This window comes from Chironomus tepperi, unplaced genomic scaffold (assembly GCF_022539635.2).
Source record: "Chironomus tepperi strain 1889 unplaced genomic scaffold, CSIRO-AGI_Ctep_v1 contig_68, whole genome shotgun sequence".
Classification (NCBI taxonomy): domain Eukaryota; kingdom Metazoa; phylum Arthropoda; class Insecta; order Diptera; family Chironomidae; genus Chironomus; species Chironomus tepperi.
The window spans coordinates 47818-67735 of record NW_027226190.1 but is presented as its reverse complement, the minus strand read 5'-3'; the positions used below and the strand labels follow the sequence as shown (position 1 = coordinate 67735).

Sequence of the window (19918 nt, the reverse complement as noted above, 5' to 3'; positions counted from 1 at the left end):
ATTCATTCAGAGAGAGAGACATGAAATTGAAATGAACAACGAAGACGACTTTAATGTGACAAAAAGAGAGTAGCGAAATTCCTATCCAGTAATAAATATCGATTTTTTATATTCATAAAGTTTCTTTTCATAAAAAATGATTCAGCGACACCAGAAGAATAGAAAAAATATTTTTTTATATTCATCGTCTCTTCTTATTTTAATAAGTCAACGTTTCACACACATAAAAAATCAATTCATTTTCGCCACATTAAGGAGAGAAAATGTACGTCTACTGGCGTTAGTAAGGGGTGAAAATTCTCTTCTTTTTTGAGATACATTAAGGGTCATTCGTAAATGATGGTGATCAATATTAAAAATTAAAATTGACAGCTCAAATTAAAAATAGATTTTTACGTGTTCTGTTCTATCGACTACATATTAATACAGTCTAATTTCAAGTAGTTGTTGTACCAGATCTTCTCAAAGTATGCTTCCCGACACACTAGTACACGAACAGATGCGTCATCAAAATCTACAAAATTTCAGATTTTAACCCTTTTTTGTTCCAAAAAAGGTCTTTTATTGATTCGACTGGAATTTTTTGAAATATTAGGTGTATCGCTGGATAAAAAGTTTGAGGAATACATGTGTTATACAGTTCCAATCAATCCTATAACCTCTAAAACTTGGACTAGCTTTGATGACCCCAGCTATGCCAAATATCGACCAATATTCATGTAATGTTTTGTATCTACAATAGTAAGTTGTTTAGACCTTACGGTTCATAAGCTGACCATTAATGACAGTTTTAACCTTTTTTCATACCTAAACCTACTGAACCTGCAGTTTGTAGTGAGTGAATTCTGGAACCACATTCTTGATGACATCACTGTTTGAAGTCTGCAAAGGGTGACTTTGAGCAGTGTCTTAATTGCATTTTAGTCGAAAAAGGACATTTCAAAAATTTTACATGTCTAGTCTCGAACTCATGACCACTGGGTCGGTTGGAAATTATTAATTCCCGAACCACTTAACCATTACGCCACCGAGCCACCTTGACTGTCCAAATTGCATTTGCAAATATTCAATTAAAATGTTAGAAAATCACAAACAGCATCTCATAGTTGCATAAGCCTGTTCTAGAATCTACACTCATTTCCCAATCAACCTAGACATCATTAAAGCACGACCCCTTAATATGTTTTACCAACTTCTTGTTGTTGTTAAATGACTCTCTGCTTTCCATTACGTATCCGTCCTTCTGGGACCAGATTAATAAAGATGGATTGCTTTGTAATGTTGCAATACTTTTTACAAGAAAAATGTTATATTTAATGTACATTCAACCCTCTTAATAAGGCGTAAATTTTATCACGAAAAAATATAGAGATGAAAATAGAGTTGTTTATTAACTATTTCAATTGAGTGTGGAATGAAAATATGTTAAGGTTTCCCAGTTGCGTGATTTGCATTTTTTTAAGGGAATATAGACGGGTTTCAGCTCAGATGCACTAGGAATTTTCGAATATGTAAAAAAGGTTTGATACAATTTGATAAATATTTTAAAAGGATTAATCTCAATTTTCAATATAAAAGAAGGGGTTGAGGATATCAAAATAACTGAATAATTGGATGTTTTAGAGATTGGAGAACTAAAATTTATGAACTGATTCTGCTTTTTAAATTGCCGCAGGTGTAGAATTCTTTATAAAGTCATTTGAAATTCTAGTTGTGAGAAAAAATCATTCAACAAGTGTTATGGAGTTAGATGATGACTTTTAGAATATTGAATTTAGAGTATATGCTCTTCTTATTTCTGATATTTGTCGTTGATGATGTGAATATGATGCAGTGGAGAAATAGTAGTGATAGATTGATGGACAGTCAACGAGATGACCTCCAACATCATCAGTGTGTAGGGTTCGATCCGAGAGAATGTCTGGTCGGATTTTGGGCTTTTAGGCTGTTTTAGCAATTAAAACTACATTATATATTTGATATAGCACATCAGTGTGGCAATTAGTGAACCGCGAAATTTTGAAAATTTTATGAATCGTAATTCGTGTGTAGTTTCGGTTGGTGCTTACTATCAAGGCATATCACGAAAAGTATAAGATTGCCTAACACTGTAATATATCCTGAGTTAAACAAATGTGTATGGATGTAAATTAGTTATCTTAAATGGCGAACTCGAGTGAACAAAAATACGTTATAACTAGTCATCAACTGGATATTAACTTGCCATCAACTTGACATAACATTTTTCAAGCAAATCAAATCATTGCATCAAAAAATCAGATCCGAGAGGCACAAAAATTCGCCTTGTCACTTGTTACGACGCCTTGTTGACAGCAAAATTTCAAAACATATGTAGAGAATGGGACCCATTCTCAATGACGAAGACGTGTTGACAAATTGCCGTAGAAGCAAAGACGTAGTCGGAAATTTTACGAGGTTGGGGGTGTCAAAATATTTTTGGAAGGTCTGAATTATTTTTCTAAACCCCTATTTTGTGATGGATCGTCCCAAAATATCGAGTCAAAGGCAACAACTACATGTAAAGGTCTTTTGATGGTACAATGGACTGCCCTTTTGGATTCATTTCATGTGATACGCCATATGATGATAAAAAGAGAACAAAGAGCAGCCTGTAGAATTTTTATTGATTTTTTCAGTGTGCTGCTCGGGTGTTTTGCAAAATTCACATAATTTCTAATTCAATAAGCATTAAAAAGTCTAGGAAATGAAATTATTATAATTGTTAACAAATCGACATTATCCAAGTATTAATAAATAACTATAAATTATGAAGCAAGCTGAATGAAGCATGAAGCTACATTTGCATGAAGCATTAAAATATACATTTCAATTTACTCTTCAATTGTGTTCAATGCATGCATATTTAAATATCACTTCAAAATAAAAAATTGTCGGAAAATTTCACAAATCGAAGTTTGCAACTTGGAATATTCACAAAAATACAGCTAGTGAGCCAACCTTGTCAGCTGATAAATTTACAATGCAATAAAAAATTTTCAAAATCATTCAAATAAAATGAAATTTTTAAAAGTTTCACCTCAATTCTTTGTCTTCTGTATTATATTCACATTAAAACAATAAATCTGAAGAAAATATCAAGATAAGTGAATGTGCATTATAATGGTGGCTCTTGCTTCATCTCATTTCGCAAAAAAACAGAAATCACAAAGTATTTTTTACAACAAGTAAGCAAAAAAAAAGAGAAACAATCGATGAGCCACATCAGAAACCACAAATGGCGTTTATATTCTTTTTCATTTTTCTCTCCTTCTTCTCACTCCTTTATGTCCATTTCCTTCAATGATAAATATTTTGAAACAATTAATTACATTTAACAAGAAAAAAAAAGAATAATTTTCAATAAAAAGAATTTCGATTTTTTTTTTTTTGCTGAACAAGCAGAGTTAAGAGCTTTAGATTGGTCTTGAACCTGTTTTTACTCATTTTCTGTTAACAGTCGCGTCTATAAAATTGTTCTGCTTTTAAAGATTTTTTTTTTTGCCGCATAACACAGAGAGAAGAAAGAAAACATTGAAATTGTCTCAGATTTCTTCGCCCCGGCCACATGAAAGTATTTGGATTTTTTTATATACATATAGATTTATATTTTTACATTTTATAACGCTCTGTTAAGAGCCAAGCAAGTCAAGTCTCTTTTTGAAATCTCCGTTCTATATATATATACATACAATTTTGATATTATAAAATATCTGTATCTGTTCTCATGTTCATTTTTTTGCGATTGAGATCGCGATTTTCTTCTGCTTTCGTCTTAATGGATTGGAGTTGGGGAAAATGTTCAGAAATTGGATCAGACAGGAAATAGCATTTGGATAAGTAAGCGGAAATGTTTTGTTAATTTTTTATGAAATTGCAATGCTTTGTTCAGGGACGTATACAGTGATGGTGAAATGCCTCTTCTCTTCAACATAAAATTCATAACAACAGACACTGAACATCCTCATTTAAAAGAGCATGCTCATGAAGACACACAATAAATATAATTGATCATGCTCAATATTGTAGACATACTTAAGAGCATACGATATTTAATTTAAAAATTCTTAAAAATTCCCTAGGGAGAGACATTTCTGGATATGGCAAATCTTGGACAACCCTAGACTGATGACGAATCAACTGATGACATTTATTTGGATAGATTTAACATAACACGCATTCGGCGCAAAATTGGCCTTAAATCCGTCCATAGGCCAACTTGACTTTAGATTGAAGCCGGATTACATCAAATCTGATTTGCACGTTTTGTGCTTTTCAAGTAAATAAGAGACTGTGATGTTAACTTCCGTCAAATGTGTTAGATGATTTGATATATTTTACGGACAATGTAATTCTTTCGGGTTAACGAGCATACATCAAGCATTCTTATGAGTTTGCTCACAAAATTGAGCATGCTCCATTATATTGAATGATAGTATTTGTTAGCACATTCATTTGGGCTAGTATGCTCATTGTCAGTTATGGGTTCTTTCTTTCAATATCGCATTAGAATGATTTTGGAACAATCAATGTCTAGAAAATTCCGACCTTAATCCGATGTGTTTCTGACGTGTTGTCGAATTTCACCAAATCTGGCAACAAGTCTCATATGACAAAGCTATGTGTAACCATTAGTAGAACAGCTTCTGGTTTTGCATCGACAACGCATCCTCATAAAAGAGAGGATTTCTATCAGTTTCCGATCTATTCGGTCATATTTACTTACTTGGTTGACAGTACAAATCAATTGAGATCATTCGGTCATTATATCATGTTAGCAGATTCACCTATATGGTCTGTCGCTTAAAGCTGTATGAAAAAAAAGCCAATAGGTGTCGCTTGAAGCTGGATCAATCACTGGCTTCCACTTGTCAACACCAAGTGCAACACTATCTCTATTTAGAGATTCCTTCCAATTGTATGGTCAAATGATTAAATTCAGAAAAATTTTCGCACATTTTCCTTAAACTTCAGCTCATTCAACCTTACTCGTTGTATTTTTGATTCGCACTCGATTGTTGTTGATGAAACATCTTCTTGTTAATTTTTTTTATTTTTATTTATTTAACTGAAATATGTGTCTTGTTCCTGTGTTGTTTTCTTATTTGCTTTATTTCATCCAACCCGATGATCATCATAAAAGGCAGAGAGAGAATGAATAAACAGCAAATGCGATTAATGAAATAATCAAAATGAATCTTGCTTTCTCGTAATTCAAGCCTATGGGTAATGTAACGAGAAGCCATGAGATGAAAAATAATCCAACAATATTATGATGATGATGACTACTACAATAATAATAATATTATTATTATTTATGTTCCACCTTAGTCTGTGATTTAATATTTTTTTTTTTCATGCTGAACCAGTTCTCTTATTTCTTCCTTTACCTTACCTTACCATACTTCTCTTCTTTTTATATTTTACCAATATCTATAGCCGTCTCGTCGAATTGATGATTGATGTTACATGCTTCATGCTCTTTAAGAAATATATTTTTTTTTCTACTTACTTTATCTTGTTCAATAACCAGAAGCTTTATTTCTCCGCCCTTTCATAATGAGCCTGCGATTATCAGAAATGCCATTTTTTTCATGTTGACATTGTTACGCGCAGTGTCTGATGATGATGATTTTTTATTATTACTTCTCTTCTTTTCTTCTTCATTTTTTTTTTGTTGTGTTTCAGGAAAGGAAATCCAAGGTGTGGGTTGCTTAAAATAATAAGCAGAATTTATAGATATTGGATTAATATTATTATTTTTTGTAATCTGCGATGTCTTTGAGACAAGGAATTGATTCTTTATCTCAAATATGAATATCTGAAAATTTCATATTTTAAGGTCACTTACTTGTTGATTTGCGGATATGATTTGGTTCTTCGGACATCTCTCTTTTTAGTCAGAATGTTTTCTTACTTTGAATTCCTTCAAATTGTCAAAAAACTGAAGAGTTTTCTGCCATCCTGGTCGTCACATAATGACAATTAAATTTCTGTCACTGCCTAGAACAGTTGTGGGCAACCTTCGTGCCGCGGCCCTCTAGTGTGATATCAAAAATTCTTGAAGATGTCACGTACCATTTGCCGTGTGCAGTTTTGATCGAGACTTATCACTAAGGTGTGCACAGTTTGTTACACAGCCTTCTGATGGAATCCACAAGCAAAAAGGCGACCAGGAGCTCCAAAAGCTACTTGGCGCAGAACAGTAATGAATGAATATCAGCTCAAAGTGCGGACAGAGAATTTTTACAAACTAGGTGACAGAGTCAAATGGAGAGCCTTCTGTTGTAATCATAGCTCCATATAGGAACATGGACATCCTTAGCAGACAAAAATCATGCTTCCAAAAGTGTGCTCTATTTAAATACTAGTTAAGCATGCTCGCGAGCGTGTTCTCAGCTAAATTTGCTCTTAAAAGCATGCTCTCGTGTTGCAATGGCATTAAAAACAAATTTAATCAAGAATCAAGGACCAAGGACCTATTCGAAACCTACTCAATTCACAATTTTATTCAAATTCTAGCAATGCTCACAATAATGTTTGACGGTTCATAATCTTAAAACTTGAAAAAACTTAAGTATGTAGCTACACCTTGGCGCTTACTCTCTCTACTTGATTGGATTATTGGACTTTTACTTGTTACATTTTTATTTAATGATCCTCTCAAGGAGCATTTACAATTTCCGAGAAGAAATAATCAAGAGAAGAGAAGAAAAAGAAAATTGTTATGTCGCATGAAACTGTTGATTTGCTGGTGAATTAAAAGTCGCATTAATTTGTAACATGCTCAGTTTGTACAGAAAAATGTGAAAATAAATGCAATGTTATTTTTTAAGTGAATTAAGGTTAACATAATAGACATGGGGTATGCGGATGAAAAATGGCTGAGTTATGGATTGGTTTGAGAGTATCTGGATGATAGGGGGAAGTGAGTTGGTAGGATGAGGAGGGGACTGTTGTTAATTTAAGTGTTGAATATCCGATTAGCACAGATTCATAATGTTGCCACTATGGTGCATCGCAAGGCAGTATGGTCAGAGCCAAATGATGAATTTTACCATTTTTGTAGATTTTCTAAGGCATCTTGATTCTAATCCCGAGCAACATAATGTCATGACTAAATGATCTTGACAACGTCATGGTGATTTTCTATTACTTCACATCATCAAGACGTTATGATGAATTCAAATCCAATGTCGTCATCATGATGTGTCGCTCGGCAATATTTAAATCTGTGCCAATCGGGACATTATCCCATCAAAATTGAGTCGAATTTCCAAAATTCTGACAACACCCCATACCACTAGTCCGTACCTTGAAACATGCAGCAGCATTTAAGGTGGATGAAAATTGAAATGGATGGATGAATGAATAAATTGATGAGTTTTAATATAATTTTACATTTCAGATCACAAAAAAAAACTTTTATCTCCGAAATTTTTTATATTCTGTTCATTCTGTTCTGAAACAACAACAGCATAGCCAGAGTAAAAGAATTAATAATATCAGATCAAAATTAATTGATTTCAAGCATATAATGGAAAAAAAAATTAAAAAGAATGTCAACGTCGGCAGTTGTTTGATTAAAATGGTAATTAATTATAATAATCAAAAGAATGTCACGAAATAATGAATCATTGTGTGGAAAGAGAGGAGAGATTATGGAAAGAGAATAATAAAACACGAAAATATACCTATATAAAATGCTTACTTAACCCAAAACGTTATATTTCAACACAATAGATTCATTCAAATGCATGTGCTGTAAGGTTTGATCATGTTTAATCTTTTTTCGATGTCGCCTTACTTACATGTTTCTCTTTATTTTATAAAAATATAAAAATAAATGTCAGAACTTATCAGTCTTTTGGGCTATTGGAGCGCATTTTTGAGTAATTGAGCTGTGGATTAATTTTCCAGACTTTAAAATTTGATGTCAATTGATAAAAGATTATTAACGGTTTTCAAATTTAAATTGCAATTTTTGATCTTTTTGAAGTTCAAATTTTTTGATCTTTAACGGATTCTTTTAAAAATTTGAATGAAAAATGCATTTGAATTTTTAACGAAACTATTTTATTCGGCAAAATTGAACTACTTTTCTTGGTTCAAATCGAAGCTTTAAATTTCAAAATTTGAAAATCCGTTAAAAAATTTGTAAAAATTTTTAAATTTTGCAGCAATTCCACAGAGAAAAATTCACTCAATTTTAGATAGGTTTGGATTAAGTAATAATTCACCAGATTATGCAGTCAGCCACCCATCCATAAATCTCAAATCCACATCCATCCCACAAAACTCCGCTCCTAACGAAATAAAAGTAAAAATTTGTTTGAGAACTGTCATTAATTTTTTTTCTTTTCTTTCCTTTTTTCTCTTCTCCCCGTCTTCTTTTTATTACTTATTATTGTTTTGTAGAAAGGATGAGCCTACGACAAAGTCGTGAACAATAAACGGTAGTTTCTCGTACTCATGTTGATGTAATAGAGGAGGAATCAGAGGTGCATAAGAAACAATATTTTTTTGTATATTTCTTTGTCATTCTACTTCCATTCTTCCATTCTGTCGTCGATTTTGATTTTGATATCAATGATGGTGGTCTCCTGAATGTTGATACGCGATGTGTTTTATTAAATACGTTGTATGTCAATGGAAAGGAAGAGGTCAATTTCCACATTGTTTTATAACATTTTGATGATGTACATGCTTCCTATTACTTCATTGAGGGTAGCCTCGAAGCACAAAACTTGTTGTGAATAATAAGATTGCAATTGAAAGAGATATCCTTCATCATCATAATCATAAAAAAAATCCGAAACATTCTCTATTAATTTAATCAATGCCAGAAGCCACTTCTTGTGAGGGTGAAAATAAATAAAACGAGGGTTGAATTTTGAATGAGGAATTGAGGATGATACACACGCAAAATTATGTGATGAAAGGGATGCTTTTCGGTCCCCTTTTTTTTTATTCTTCATTTAATCAATATTTTACATTAAACATCCCATTGATAATAGGCACTCGGCTACAGTTAAACTTATTAATTATCATAATTTTTATTAAAGTTAATTTAATTAAAAAATATATTTTTTAAAATTAACTTGATTATTAGTCAAAACGTTTTTCGACAATTTGAAAGTAAAGGCGTGAGTATGCAACATGTGATACAAATGATTCGAAAATTCTCATTCCGTTGCATGCAAGCACGAGTACGACTACTCACAGCACGAACATGTACGAATGAATGGAAGAAAGAAGAGAATGAAAAAGAAAGGATTTATTTAATAAAATTAAATATTCTAAGTGCATAATTCATTTTTAGATCGTGGAAAATGAGCGGAAATGAAGCTACATCGATTTGAGTATCCAATGGTATGACAACGACATGAATGGATATTACACTCGTGGCTCAGTCAACACGTTCTTGCTTATCGGCGTCTCATTGTATGTCTCATTACGACATTTAATCCACGAGGCTTCATTAGGGTAAATTGTTTAATCCTATTGTCTCATATGAGGCCTCATCTATTGTGTCTCTATTTCTGTTAAATTCATGTGATGTGAATTAAAATTAATAAAAAAAATTTTGTTGACAAATTATGAGAATGAGGGGCTTTATTGATGACAATTTGATATGCTCATGTATGCGTATGCTTAGCTGAAAATTTGTAATGTATCATTGTAATCACAAATCTTGCTGTAACGGATATTTTAAACAAAAAAAGAGAGTCTTGAATTAGGTAGAAAAGACTTACAATGATTGATTGAGATTAACATCATGATGAATGGAAATAGGTAGAATGTGTTGAGTGCATTTAAGATTTATTTTTAAGTAAAATTTTAAAAATGACAAGGACATAAAGAATGCATTCGAATGCACTTAGTTGTTTAGTGTCTCGGAAGCATTTTTGAAGATGATCAGGTTGTTAATATTCTTTGATTGACATCTCTACTGGTCACTGAGACTATAATGCTACTAGATTTATTAGATTTCATGTTATGGACAATTTTTAATGGTTTTTATGAATAAATGGAACCCTCGTTGAAAATGAATGTGGACAACATTGCTGTGCTACAGTACTTTATATTTGTATAATTTTAAGGGGGTTAGGATTCATACAGTAAATATTTTCTATGAAATTTGACTTTATAGAGTCATATATGGAAATAACTTGAAATGACATTTATACGAATGGACTGTGCAAATATTTGCGATTTTGTTGACAGACTTGTTATTGCTTTTAATTAATTTCTATGCAAATTTTTCGGGTTTTCTATTAACTGCTTATTTTTTAAACCCCACGACTGATATGGATTAACGATTGATGACTAATAGTATTAATTATAATAGGCAGGATTCTCGCCTTTTGGCGGTAAAGGCAATGCGATTTATAACTTGTATGTAATCTATTGTATTATTCTTGTGATGAACGCGAGAGCAAGTTGTCAGACCGTTTTGAAATTTTACCTTAATTACGGCCAATTACGTATCATACCTTTTAAATTAGAGTTGGATTCCAATCTCATAATCCCGGTTTTTGGGATTTTTGCAATTTTTCAAATACCTATCACTTTATATTGGAATCCGAACAACTTGCATGCTCTGCACATCGTAAAATAAAGATTTTTGATAGCCCTTAAGTATCCCAATCAGAAAATGAAAATATTCATCTAAATGAGCGTGGTTACAAGTATACTCGATCAATATAACTGAGCGTGTTCAATTTGTAAGCACATTCATGGGCATGTTCCTTGTCAGTTCAAGATATCCTGACTAGATTGATGAAATAGATTAAGAGCTTTCGAAAAGAAACAACTCTTAATTGAACTTAACAATTTACAATTAAGGTCAATGGTTTGTCATTTAGACCAGTCCTGTCCAAACTGTTTGTCGCGCCACACTAGTGTGTCGTCGAACAAGTTCAGGTGTTACGAGAAAATTATTCCACAGTCAAAATGAGCCGAGGCACAAGAAAGCTTAGACGTCACTGGTTTAGTCCATTTCGGGACAAATTGCATTTTAGTGACATTAATCGTCCTTAGATCTAGACATTCAACCATTATTCAAAAATTATTCTATTTACTCGAATTGTTTTATTTGATCAAAAAATTCATGGATACGTACAATTAAATTCAGCCTCAAAAACTCCACGATAAAGATAAAAAATAAAAATATTTATTAATAATTCCTCGTGCATCATCGACTTACCGTACCATACCATACATTCTCATTTAATAAAATCAGTGGTCCATGCAATCATAATGAGAACAATAAATTCAATCAAGTAGCATAGCGTGCAGAATCTTTTAGCGTCGTAAAAATGAACACTGTATGGTTTTTATATGCCATAGAAGGCAATAAACAAGTTTATGCATCTCAATTTATAATGTTATGATTTTTTTAGCAGATTATGACACATTTTATGAATTAAGCTGTTTAAAAAATATTAAGTTAAATTCACAGAAGCCTTAACTTTCAGATTTTATAATGTCTTACGCGGTAAAGCTAATGCAACATGATTAGATAAGTGATCTCGTAGCTCATTATACAAAAATCCGTAAAATTCACTGATTTTGTTGCTTATAACTCACTAATTCTACCTCATCATGATTCATGAATCACTTAATTTAACAAGATCCAATTCAGAATGTCTTCAACCTATAAATTCCTACGCAAACCTCAAAAACAGCTTAGAACTTAAAAACAACTGCTCCGAAAGGCTTAAAATGTTAAACCCGAGCAGCACAATAGGGTGAATCTCAATTTTGCCGTTCTGTCTTCTGGGCAACTTCTTGAGTTTCCATTGACACTGCGACTCAGTACGACACAAATGAAGAAGGCATTTGGAAGGCTCGGAGCCACGGTCTGGTAGCTATATAGAGGCCAATTGGCCTTCATAAGAAAGTGGCTTCCATTTGGCATTAGTAAAATAAATTTATCGGAACCATAAGAGCTCCGTGGCTGAACATTCTTCATTTGTGTTGCTCGGGGATGCACAGCAATATCCTTGCGAACAAGATGTGCTTTCCGGGATGAATTCCACAGCAAATTCTCATAAATTTAATTTCAAAAATTCAAATTTAAATCCATTAAAATAAATAAAATTTCTTTTAACCATCCACAACATCCAGGCTAAGCACTTTAGCTCTCACACATGAATATTGAATAATAATGAATTCGACAAATGATCGTTTGATGAAGAAAGCAATTAAAAGTAAAGAGCCAAGCACATAAGAATGGATGTAATCTAAAACATTCTGTCGAGCATTAATAATGCAATAGGCTTTTAGTCCTTTTTCAACTTTGCATAGACATAGACATAGACATCTCTCCTTCAGATTCTCATCACAATACATTTAACTTTAACGATATCTGTTCACAATTTTGTCAAATGTCCTTTAAATCATTTTAAAATACTTTCATATGGTTGTGTAGGATGTGGAGCAGGGGTGGACAACCTTTTTTATTTTGGGGCACATCTTGGTGGGAAGCCTGGATCAAAACTTCACATGTCATTGTGTGTCTGAAAGCATTTTGACGGTACAATAATGTGCCGCAGCATACAGGTTGCGAACCACTGATGTAGAAACTATAAAAAGGTATTTTTTATGTCATTTGAGAATTTTCTATCCAAATCCTCTTTTTATTTGTTGAACTTATGCACCTGATGTGTAAGAATCAAGTAAGAATATATTTAAAAGCATTCCTTAAATTACGTCAGTTTCAATCAAATGATGTGGACCTCATATTTACGCACCATTTAACTAAAAAATGTGCTATGTTAAGTACATTTAAGGACAATGGAACGTTGACTGTGGAATTTTCAATTGAAATATTTTTTATAGGGTGGATATAATCCTATGCTATATGTATGTCTACATACTCTCTCATGAGAATTCGTGCAATAAAAATTTTGAAGGCAGAACAGCAAGGCCATGGAACAAAAAAACTGTGTACATACATTTCTGACTATTCAAATTCGGGAAGAAGAAATTCAAATTTTTTTGGTGAAGAAAGAGAGAGCAAAACACGCTTAATCTTAATGGCCAAATCGAAAAATCTTGTTGAAATCGAAAGAACATAAGAAATCTCATCGCGACACATCAATTAGGCAAAAATAAACAAACCCCATCGTATATCACTTAACGCAATTTTATTGAGAATGCCTTTTTTTTCTCGCTCTCTTGCTGAAATAAAAAAATGGACTAAAGTGTTTGGATGATGAATTCTTATGACGCATTTTATGGTTATTTTGGCTTCTTTAATGTCGGATTTGTAAGTTTGTCGATTAGTTCTGGAATAACGGTTTTTTGGAATTTGAATTTTTTGTGTTCATTTCTTCTTTAAAATTCTTGCAATTTTAAGCAAATTCAAGCTTATTTTAACTTCTAGACTACACTGTTACTTTAGAGAAGTAACAACACTTTCTAATGCCTGAAACACCTGTTTGCCGTCGTAAAAAGGATAATTTTGTAAGAATTGAAAAACACTGAACTTCTCTGAAATATTCAAATTCAAATTTTAACAGTTTTTAACTGAAAAATTCAAAATCAATTCATTTGACATTTTCAGCACAAAACTTGATTCCCAGCAACCCAAAACGTCATCAAATCCACATCCATATGCCAAAAAATCCAGATCACAGAAGACTTTGTTGGCAGTGAGAAATTCGAATTTTTATATTTTGGCAACTGGATTCAAATGTGTGTACTTGAGAATCTTTAAATGGCATTAAATTGAATATTTCAATTCAAGAATGAGATTCTCACTAAAAGATACTAACAATTTAAAGGTTAAATGTAATTTATTTACGTTTACTTTTTTTTCTCACTCACTGCTTGCCATTGCAAAGCCATTTCTTGGCGCCTGAACTTTGTATTATTTTACCTGTACATAAGGTTATTCAATATTTTATCTCTCGATTTCTTTCTCTAACAGAGCAAAAAAAAAGAATGTACATGGAAGAGATTGAAGCATTTTAAAATGTCTGCAGATAAAGAAAAGATTTCGATGCAAGTTTATGTGACATAAGATATAGGATATGCTTCTCTCTATGAAGACGAAAACAGTTTTAAATTCCAATTAGTTGGCAACTGTTATCTGATCTATCCCTTGAATACCAGTGTTACTCTCATTTCATTCATTTTTATTATTATGAAATTTCACTTCTATTCCTTATCTTGTCTACAGCATTGTATCCTGGTGTGCACTAGGGACAACAATAAAAAAAATACCATTCATTGCCCCTTTGGTATCATCTCCAGTCATGTGATAAAGATTGAAGAATTCATTTTTTATGGATCTATTGACAGGTTAATGAAACAACTTTTTTGGGACATTTGATTTAATTAAATTAAGGAAACGATTAAGAATGAGAAAATTAAATGAAACATATCTAGTCGTAACATGAAAGAATTGTGTCTAGCTAGTTCTTTTTATGATAATACTTTTTTCTATTTCAGTCTCATGTTTAATTTACATTTACACAAAGATTCGATAATTAAATTGTTTGAGGATTTGTAGAATTGGTTTGTATATTGTCAGATTTGAAATATGTCATAACAATTGATTTATGACATTAAAAGAATCTGCCGGCAAAATTGTTAAGTCATTGTAAATGACTAACGGAGCTTAGAAAATCATTAATAGAGTTAATATTTTCATCATCCTGGATAAATTATTGCTTTAAGTATATAAAATAAACGGGTATAGTGGAATTATCAATGTCTTCCGAACATACAAGATGTATTCTCATGAGAATGTGTTATTGACAGAGTAAACTCATGAGTACGCTCATTTCAGTGATACTACTCATAATATGTAAGTTCTATTTAAATTTAATTGATATTTTTATTGAATTAGAATTATGTTTTAGAACGTTCGGAAATTACGTAACGTTAAAAATAGCTTTTTTAGTCCTCTTCTCCTTCGTAACGCTTTATATTAAAATTTGTACCCTGTAACCCTCTTACTATCCACCACTTATTATTAAACGCGAAAAATCAATTTTTTTGAACCAAAATGATGGTCAAAGAACTTTTAGAGACACCCGGTTCATAAAGAAAATGAAGCATTTGATATTTTGAATTAACAAAGGGAAGCCCGAAATGGAGCATGTTTTGGACACAAACTGAAAGAGCCCATTGATCACATATGATCTGAACTGCGAAGTAAAGTAAGTAAGGTTTGAGTTATATTTTTTTCGGCGGAAAATTCGTTGTTTTTAAATAATTGTACACCTAATTGAAAATTTTGAATCCAACCCAGAAAGCACATTCTATAGAAATGACCGAAAATCAGACCACAAGGCTGATTTGAGGTGCTTTGAATTTCATCAAATCATGCTATAATGAAACTGAATGTCTTAAAATCTGGTATTATTGAAAATTACTGCGTATCTCTCGACATATCTATAAAATGGAGATATCCAAAAGAATTCTAGAAATCATTTCAGGAAGTGCTGGGATTTATTTGGAAAATTCTAGGGTATCCATGACGAGGTCAAATATATCTTACTTTATCGGCATAAATTATTATTGACAGCTATGTAAGTGGCTACCTTATATCATCAACGTTGCAATATGCATGTTAACTTCCATAGAAATTGTCACTTGGATGTAATGTGACCACTATTTAGTGTCCATAAAAACTAGTGATGATTGGTAATGATCCAAAAATCGACAAACAATTTAAATTTAGATCCTTAATTTAAAAATATTTTATTTAAATTGCAAATTTAATTTTATTTGAATATAAATTCAACAAAACAATCCACATAAATCCAATAAATATCACCAAAAAATTTGCCAACAAAAACAAGAATGAATATCCAGCATGAAAATATTGACATAAAGAAGAGAAAGATAAACTCATTAAATGAATAAAATTGTAATAAAATTGTCGTCAAATCGAATTAAAATTTCATTAAGTAAACACGAAATTTAAATAATCAAATTTCATATCAATCAAACAATTTCGATTGGACATAACCGACAACAGGTTGTATAGTCAACATTAAACAAAAAAAATGTTTAAAAAAAAGAGATTCCAAACAGAATAAATGGTAGATCTTTAATCAATGAGATCGACTTCGGCATCTTGTGCTTTGAAATTGAATATTTTTAAATGTTTCTTTTCTTTTCTCTCTTTTTTTGTCTTTCTTGTTCCTCTTAATTTTATGAATTTTGATAATAATGGGACATTTATCCATTTTATATACCGTAGATATTCTGACTATCATGATATATATCACATGTTGACAATTTTTAAAATTCTCAAGAAAATTTACATATTTTATTAATCGATATTCACTGGATCAAAGGATTAGGATTGAAGAAGGAATTTTGGGTTTTTGCAGATAATCAAAGAGCTGTTTTGGGATGTTTTGTTAATTTTGCAGACATATTTGTAAGTAATTTTATTTTTCAGAGTTTTAATGAATTTGACCCTAATAGACAGGAAACATGCCCATGACTCATGACCACAAAATTGAGAATGCTGCATTATATTGATTTAGTATACTTATTGACACTGGGTAAATCCATGAGTAAAGGGAACTGAAAATTTCGATGTGCAATATTTCTCAACTTGTTATTTTTAATTTCTTTTTAAAAAATATCAATAATTGCTAATATCTACAACTCGAGCTTTTAACAAGCCATCAAGTAGTGCCGGTGGAATGAAAAGCAATTGTATTTAATGCAATTATATCCATATAAACTTAATTAAGTAAAAAAACTAAAAATATTTTTCTTACGTTTTTACGTACGTAAAAACCAAAGTTTTAACCGATTGACGCAGTTTTTTGCAAATATTGACTTAATTAAGTGTTTAAAGAACTTTAAATAGACATAAATGAATGAAGTTTGGGTATGTTTATGAGTTTAAATGATTTCATCGTAGCAAAATTGAGTAATTATCGAAATATTCTAATTTTTGTAAAACTATTTTACAAAAGTTTAACCGATTGACGGAAGTTTTTTGATAATATCTGCCTTAATAAGCAAAAATGCTACACTATTTAAATCAGAGAAGCTGTAGACCAAGTTTTTATACAACTTTAGTTGTATAAATTAAGAAATTGGGCCGTATTTAAAGAAATATTGAAAATTTAAACTTTTTTGTGACATTTTCTCACTCATGGATTTACTTACTCATTTAGGTGAGTATGCGCATTATCTGTTAGGCTAAAGTTCGTGAAAGCATGGACCTTGACAAGAATCAACTCTTAAAAATCTTCAATGATACTTAAAGTAGCTTCAAAATTTGAATTTTAAATGGAATTTTGCATCAGAAATATTCCTAGTTACTCCTTTGTTGTATTATTCAACTCAGCTCAATAGCATTGCAATTAATAGATGCACTTATAATTTACTAAAACCACACTGCGTGAATTGGATAAAATGTGATACCTCGTTAGAGTCATGCTGGCCTTGATAAACTATTTCTCAACCATTTCTTCGCAATCCGCGAATCCGAATTTCAAGGATCCAACTAAGAGTCTTCACTGAAATCCGGACTAAATGGATTCTGAACTCTAATGAAGGTACCTACACATTTGATTCCTACCAACTCTGTTACTTGATGTCTTTATTGATATTTGTACATTTTTAAACCCTGTGTAAAATGCAGTTAGTCTCAATTATTATTCAACATCTTCGAATCTGATTTGACTTCTTTGACAAGATTGTATTCTCAACTGTAAAAGTTTTAATGTCCAATAAAAGAGTTGACATGGGTCTGTATCTCTAACGTGTTTATAAAGAAAGCCTTCTCAATTGCACACACTGAAATACTATCTTTTCGATGAGCAAGTTGACAGTTTAATTAGAACTAAGCATCGTCGCAAAGCAGTGGCTAACTAAGCGGTAATTAAATGACTATTATGTAATTTTAATTTTACCGTTTAATTGCTACCATCTGGATAGTATTTCAATGTGTGCAGATTTGGTCTGTAAGTAGCAATTGATACTGTATTTATTTTCATGCTCATTAGAAGAGCTTGAAGTCGGCTCAGATTTTGTATGAAACAGTCGACTTGACTCTATAAAAATCTAGAAATTTGCGGTCAGCAATCGAGAACTAGAAAATCCGTCAAATGCCAATCTCAGCTCCTAAGCCTTTTATGTAATTTTCCTGCATCTATATTGAATAAGAACTTCCTATGTACATTTCTGATGGAAAGAGATTTCGAGGTAGACCAAATGGAACATGGGATTGCTGTTTGAGCAACGCTGACAGAAGTTCTCTAAAGACATATCCGACTTCCGACGAATTCTAGATGCGGCAAAGGGTCCCCGTGTGCCTTCACCAAGGAAGTTAGTAAGTATATAATAACCCAAAGCCATTTTGGATTTCAATCTAATTTAATTCAGGACAAGAACCAACAAAAGTGCAAAAGACTCATCGATTCCAATGAAATTTCTCATTCACGCAACGATGTGTACTTGCTCTTTCTTGAATATTGCTGTTTTGATTATTATTCGTATGGGCATTTACAATATCACTGAAGTAGAAATATGGAATAAGAAGGTAAACATGTGGGGGCGAGAACCGAAATGAGAAGAAGTATAAAAAGGTAAAGGAATAAGTATATAAAAAAAATTGTTGTAAAAATATTTTTTGCAGCATTTTACAAATGAAAACGGTAATAAATAATGGTGGTACGATGATTCCAACATGGGTGGTTTTGTGCATTTAATATTGTGTACTTTACCTGAAATCCTTTTAAAAACATAAAGTCAGAAAGGAATGAAAAGAAAAGAGAGTCTTTTTGTTGATCTTTTGTATTTCCACTGATATATATCTCTTTTTTTTTGTTTTGTTTATTGAATGATATTGAACGTAAGCAACAAGCAGTGCCAGTGTAAAAAATATGTTGAGAAATAAAAATAATAATTTAACATTTTACAATGTGGAATAAAGAAGTTAAATTTAGCTTTAAAATGCTTGGCAAAGATCATTTAATCGATGATAATCCTTTTAGTCAATTTTATAAAATTTGTATTCAAATTAAAGTTAATGCTGTAGCTAATGTAATTTCTGCAACTTTATGTCATCGACTGTTTTTTTGTGTGTGATAAATTTGACAACATTAAAATATTTGTTGGCTGTTGACTTGGGTTTGGTGATTATTTGTTAAAAACGAGAGACAGAAAAAAAGGTCATAACTTGTCAAGGCGTCAGCTCTTTATCACTTCCGTTTTCATCATGACAGGTGTTTATTTACAATAACAATGGTCAATGATGAAAGATTTATTTCTTGGATCTTTTTTTGGATTTTTATCAATTTTTTAAAGATTTTAATGTAATTTCTGGGATTGAGGATTTAAAAGTTGAGTGTCGTTTGCATTGGGTCGTCGTTAATAGTCCAGTCTATGTTAGTCGTAGCATGGGATTCCTAGCAAATTCCTAGCTTTGATACACTCAAAGATTGCAAATGTATATGAAATTTTCATCAAAAAATTTTGGGCCAAGAATGACTTAAACCGTTTAAGGCGCATGAATTGTCATTTTGAATATTTGATGGCATTGCAGTCCGAAGACACTCAATTCTTTAGTCATATTCCGTCATCTATATTATAAACACCCAATTCCTTTGCTGATACAAGAACAGAAGCCATGTGAAGCCAAAATTGATGGGTATCGGGGGGAATGTGAGGTATAATGTGATGCCACGTGAAGCTATGTGAAGATGAAAATTCTGAAGATGGACGCCACGGGCGCTCCTGATACTCTAAATTTTTATAATTCCTTGCGCAGAGAGTTTGCATCCTTTAGATGTTAAGGGATAACAGTCGCAACCCTCTACTGAGTCAACTGCACATTCAATTTTATTGACCAAACTATGTTCGGTTGAAATTATTGCATCATCAATCTGTAAGCGCTGCTTATTTCTAA

At 31.9% G+C, this 19918-nt stretch overlaps 1 long non-coding RNA gene across 1 annotated transcript; it reads left to right on the top strand.

The window, feature by feature from the left end:
- The first annotated feature begins 7310 nt into the window (after nucleotides 1–7310).
- On the top strand, nucleotides 7311–9568 carry LOC139100841 (uncharacterized). Its single transcript, XR_011545478.1, has 3 exons — nucleotides 7311–7609; nucleotides 8437–8519; nucleotides 9341–9568. It is a non-coding gene; the product is annotated as an uncharacterized lncRNA (long non-coding RNA).
- The last annotated feature ends 10350 nt before the right edge of the window (nucleotides 9569–19918 follow it).